Consider the following 6,000-nt stretch of genomic DNA (forward strand, 5'->3'; position numbering starts at 1 on the left):
TGTATATTAGTATTCACACCTCCAACCACCAAGCGGGGCATCCCTGTTTTTTTTTTGTTTGTTTGTTTTTTTTAAGGTTAGATAATTGAAATAAATGTACTTAAGAAAGTACACCCCAGTCTTTGTTTATGACCAATTGTGCAGCTTTGATTTTACCTTGAACCAATTTGATTTATGTTATGTAAGAAGGAAACAAATGGGCTTCACTGGACTTTACTGGAAAACCAATTGGTGGGCTATAAAAAAACGTTTTCCATTGCAATCCATCCAATAATCGTTGACATCGCCATCCCTTGGGCCACTCCTCTAACACAGCTAAGTAAGACTAAGTAACGTGATTGCTTGTTTGCTTGTGATATCCATCAGTCCATCCATTCATTTCCGAGCTACTCATCCATATCAGGCTATAGGGCAGTGGCTGGGCAATCTTGCAGCCCAGACGTCCTTTTCTAAGCAATCTCCCTCCAGCTCCTCCTGGAGAATCCCTGAGGACTTCTGAGCCAGTTGAGAGATTTAATCCCTCCAGTGTGACCTGGGTCCGCCTTGTCCATCACACACCTCCAGAATAGAGGCACCCGCTGGGCATCCTTTCTTGGAGCCACCTGTCTGCCTGTCAATGTGACAGTGAATGGAACACATTAGGATTTTTGCTTTTTCATCCAGTTAAAGTGGGTGGGGGGAGAGAGAGACTGAGGAAATTGAAACCACACAGGTGCGCCGCCATTGTGGCTCGATACATTCTACAAGGGGACTCAATTTGTCTTCGGAGCCCATTAGAGTGATGAAGGTGAAACTGAGCAGGTGTTCAGATACTGGAAGAGTTCATTTCCAAAACAGCCCATTATCCATTTTGTAGACTGTGAGAATGCAATTACCTGATGTCCATCATTTTGTGATGAGAGAGAGAGAGAGAGAGAGAGAGAGAGAGAGAGAGAGAGAGAGAGAGAGAGAGAGAGAGAGAGAGAGAGAGAGAGAGAGAGAGAGAGAGAGAGAGAGAGAGAGAGAGAGAGAGAGAGAGAGAGAGAGAGAGAGAGAGCATAATTGTTTTGGTATTTGAAAATATTTTGTGATTTGGGTTCTTTTTGTAGGGGAAACAAATCTTCCATTTTTCCCCTCAGCTGGGGGGCAGATGTTTAACATCACCCACTGTGCACATCTGTTTAGTCTGCAGACTGCTGTGCCAAGGCCTCGGCTCAATCACGGCTCTCTGCTGTTCCTCGGGCTGCTTGTCTGGTATTGACGTTGTGTGTAATGGATGACCTCGGGGTTTGCTTAACACTTTTCTCTCAGAGGTTACACAGACACCCCACACACTAGTCACGCGTGGGTCAACCCATAAACAGTGGGTGGGTTCGGATAAACTTACTAGAAATGATCACGGGTTTGGGCAAATGGTCTATTGTGGTTTTGGTCAATGCGTGAGTTTTAGAGTGTTGATAATGAGCTTCTGTTTCTACCTCACAGCCACTCTGTTTTTGGTCAGAAAGAAAAGGCTACAACTGGCAATATGGCCGACTTCATCAGAAGAAAGTTCAAAACAGGCAATGCTACGGCCATGAAAGGGTGAAAGGGAAAGTGAAAAAAGGTCATTTATGGGAGTGACTTTGGACAGATTGTTCTGTCCGATGACAACATCACAAACTACGTTATCTGCTTGAGTTGTGAGGCATTGTAAATGTAATTGTACAGATATGATGGCCATAATACAGGTACATCAAACCTGCTGCCCTACAGCCTAACAAGCAGACTCACACTCAAGCTCTATCAAATTATCCATTGATGTCGGCAATCATGAAGAACAAGGTGCTGCTTGCAGCAAAATCCAAACTCACGGAGAAGTTTGTGGAGCTCTACTGCTCTGACCTGTGTCCGTTTGATATCGTATCAAGTACGGGCTTCATTTGTGTGGCTAATAAATATAACGTTCACGTTATGGAGCAGTGGATGCAGAGTCCCTCATCTCTCACAGGCAGATCATCTGCGACAGAGCAAAAGAACGGGCAAAAAGAAAATCTGTCACAACAGATATGTGGACAGACAGCTTCAATGTGGGATCTTATACAGTGCTGACATGAGAGTTTGTCACAGAAGACTGGAAACCGTTGAGTCAAGTCAGTTCCACTTTAGAGTTCAATGCAACAATATGAAAAAATGCCATGAACATACACACACAAATCAGCAGGGAACTTTCAGAAGTTGGAATATCAGCTGTAGGACTGTCAAAGGTCATCTTTGTAGGTGATCAGTGGCCCTCTGTCAAAGCTGCGCTTCTATTCATGGATACTGTGCACAGTGCATGTAATCAATACATCCTGAAGCATACATTCAAGGAAAGGGATTAACCAAACCTCTTCTGGGAGGTGACTGACCAAATACCTAAGTGCAAAAACCTGGTTGCGTACCTGAAGAACACAGGTAGCATGTTCAGCCCTCTGAATTCTGCTCTACTAGATGGAACAGCGAGGTCTTGACGCTCAACTTAAGGAGATCCAGACACAATTTTTTTGTTTTTGCCCCCCATTAAAGATCCATCAGAAGACATAGAGAGTGACCTCTACCCAACAATCAGCACAGTTCTGTTGTGGCACTATAGGCTGAAAGGACATTGTGTGAGCCTCAGTCACCCCCACCCACAAAATTACCACCTTCCTCTCTCTCCCCATGTTTCAGATCAATGAAATTGCTCCCACCAAATGAAAGGCTGACTGTCCAAGCCGAAGCCCAAAGACTGACGGCCATCATCCCGACACAGCAGGTCTGAGCAAACTAGTCAAGGTAGACAAAGCTGAAACATGTAGCACTAAATCTTCCATAGTCAGATTTCCACTTTTTTTGTTTTTTGTTTTGTTGTTTTTTTTTAACAAAACGAGATGAGATATAATGATCACGCATGTACTACATGCCGCATAATTTTAGGTTACAATTCAAGGCCCTAATGGAGGATATTGTTACATTGGTACGTTACTATTCAGGTTACTGTTACACTGGTATGTTATTAACCAGGCTATTGTTCCATTGGTGCATTAATATCGCAGTTAACCAACCTAAGTGCATCAACCACCTATGCACATAAAAGACACAGACTCATTGTTCCCACTGAAGTAAGGGTGGCTGTTGTTTTCCTCCGTGTCTCTGTGGACATCCTTGTCATCAAGTACACTCTCCAGGTGAGTCTACGGAGAGCAACGTTTTTCTCACTTTTCTGCTGTAATATTGAATTCCTTCAAGTTTGCTTGACATTGTCTCTAAAGTGTTTCTTCTGTCCACCTGTGGTTCACTTGCCTTCATTCCTCTGGGAGCAGAGAATCTGTTTGGAGAAGCGCGAGATTGACGTATGGCTGGCATGGCCTGTCAATCAAAGCTGGAGTTGCATATCAGAGATGGAGGTGCTTTTATGTTGGCCTCCTGCAGAGAAGCGCACGCACAATCACTCAGGTGTAGATCTGCAAACATGTGGATGCACAGAAACCCGTAGACTTGCACCCAGTGAGGGATGAAAACAACTCACATACATCCGTCATTCCCCAGAGTATTGTCCCAGAAACACCCTCTGCCATGCCCTGAGATATTTCTGCACCACACAAAAACAATATCGCCACATACATCTTCGCAACAGCAACTTGAGGCTGCACCAGCCATCAGTCATTGCTCTCTAGTGTTCCACCCCACTGTCATCATCCAATTACCAGCTCACGAAGCCATGAATCAACCAATCAGCACAAGCCAGGGGCTGACCACATATTGCTCTGCTCCTCCTAACAGAAAATAAGCTGTAAAAAGAAAAAAAAAAAAAAAAAAAGATCAAATCAAATGGAATCCAATACACTCTTTGTGCAGTCTGAAACCTTAGCAAAGATGATGTTCTGAAGAGGAATTTGACAGAAAGACGTAAAAGAAAAACATTACTGGAGGATTTAGAAAGACTTTCACCCAGAAAGTGTTGCACCCCCCCCCCCCCAAAAAAAATGAGATGATGATGAGAGCAGAGGGAGTGTATCAAAAACATTAAAGCATTAATCAATGCAAACAATGCTTTTACGTTGCACAGTCATTTGACTTATTTTAGTACAGCTTTGATTCTTTGTCATTTACTCATTGCTTACTCCCCTTTGTAAGGAGTAAATAAAATTGATGCACAAAATTACCACAAATTTTAAAAGGAGGTGAAAAAGAAAAAGACAATTTGAATTTTTTCAATCTTTACATCTCCTCATTCTGCTGCCAACTTATGTGCAGTGAAATATTTTATATGCTTTGACAGGAACTGTACCATGAGGTCGTCTGAGGGCCCATTAATGCTGAGGTGGTGTCGTAACAGAGGAGTTCACCGTGGCAACACTCATAGGTACTTTAAAAAGTCAAGACTCTCACAGACTCTCAACCCAGCAGTGAAAACGCAGAGCAGCTACAGTCTTCGCTGAGGGTTTCTTTATTTAACACGAGCCTTTATTCCTGGTGAGGGCCTCTGTGAACCATACAGGAAGTGTATTGATATGCATGTAACATCCACCGCCAGCTGTGTGGTTGCACACATTTGAAGTGCTAGACAGTTGACAGCTCAGCTAATGGCTCACCTCATGCTCTGACCTTGTTTGTGTGTGTGTGTGTGTGTGTGTGTGTGTGTGTGTGTGTGTGTGTGTGTGTGTGAGAAACAGAGGGAGACAGCAAAGAAGATAAATCTCTAATTATGTCTTTCAGGTGCTAGAGAATTAGCATATACATTCATGTATATGATGAAGCAGTCAATCAAACTAACGTTATTCACTAAAAAGACATCCACTCCACTCAACAATTATATAAAAAATCACTAGAATGGGAGCATATAAAGAGAAAAGGAATTCAGTTTTATGTTTTCTAACCATGGACGCCGCCATCTTGCCTGTGACGTCACACGGTTGGTTCGCTCCGCTGCTTTGAGAGAAACAGGGATTAAAAAAAGGCAGAGACAGTGAAAGATAAATACAGTGAAAGATAGATATTGTATTGATGAGAATTTCACCGACCAACATATTCCCACAACAGCGACAAGGCGGCATCAGTCCGCCGCAGGTAAATGGCGCCAAAACGCACCAGGCAGGCAGGGGAGAGACAGACAGGACATTTAGCAACCCTCTAAAGCCACCAAAGACATCAGCTATGCCAAAAAAAAAAAAAAAACAGTATCCTCCAGCATGTCACAGAAACTGTCTGACATGAACATCACCACTGACTGCGATAAGGTTCATCATGAGCGTCTCTGTCATTGAACGCATCAGGCAACACCTGCAAAACACCTGTTGACCCCGCTTCCGTCCTGACAGCCACGTCCTCTGGCCTCAAGGTTCCCACCGCATCTCTGCGTCTGATGGGAAATCAGCTATATAATATAATATAATATAGTCGCCAAAATGAATGAGCCAAAATTAAAAAATGAACCACAACCATCATAAACACCCGGTTCTGAAAGGTGTTCGCCTAAAACTTGTGTCCTCCCACATCACACATTTGATTGAGGACACAGCTGATGTAAACCTCCAAAAAAACATAAATACTTCTTACCTTGACTCCTTGACGTTTTCCAAAGCAGTCAGCCAGGACTCCAAATGTTAAAATAATCCACGGACCTTATCCCCAATTCCTCGCCAAGTCCTCGCCGCCATCTTGTTTCTTCCATTTGCAACGAGTGCAATAAAGTTTTTAAGCTAGCTCTTCCTTCACATGCCCCGACCACAGAAAAGCCGTCATGCGTGGCAAATTAAACTTAACGTACAATAATTTACCTCTGGAACAATAAACTTCTTCAAAGTGCCGACTGTCTGTCGAGGAAAACGCCGGAAGTCTGACTTTTCTGTTTACTTTTTATACCGCTCCGTGATTGGCTGGCAGTAAAGGCGTTTTTTATTGGCCGATGTCAAGTCTACCTGCTCGCTTTCAGTACCTGATGTCAATAACACTATTTAATCGACAATATGAACAGATAGTTGAGACAGTGGGCAAATAAAAATAATTGAGCATGGCCAT

The 6,000-nt window shown here is 43.2% G+C and overlaps 1 protein-coding gene across 4 annotated transcripts in view; it reads right to left on the bottom strand.

Moving 5' to 3' along the window:
- LOC139636271 (protein phosphatase 1 regulatory subunit 29-like) overlaps nucleotides 1-6,000 on the bottom strand; it is a 265,139-nt gene extending 259,139 nt beyond the window's left edge. For all 4 annotated transcript variants that reach the window (XR_011694377.1, XM_071504170.1, XM_071504169.1 and 1 more), the window contains exon 1: nucleotides 5,539-6,000. The gene's annotated coding sequence lies outside the window, so the exon portion shown is untranslated. The remainder of the gene's footprint in view (nucleotides 1-5,538) is intronic.

This window comes from Trachinotus anak, unplaced genomic scaffold (assembly GCF_046630095.1).
Source record: "Trachinotus anak isolate AG129_WGS33_773 ecotype Australia unplaced genomic scaffold, CSIRO_AGI_Tana_v1 ptg000019l, whole genome shotgun sequence".
Taxonomy (NCBI): Eukaryota; Metazoa; Chordata; class Actinopteri; order Carangiformes; family Carangidae; genus Trachinotus; species Trachinotus anak.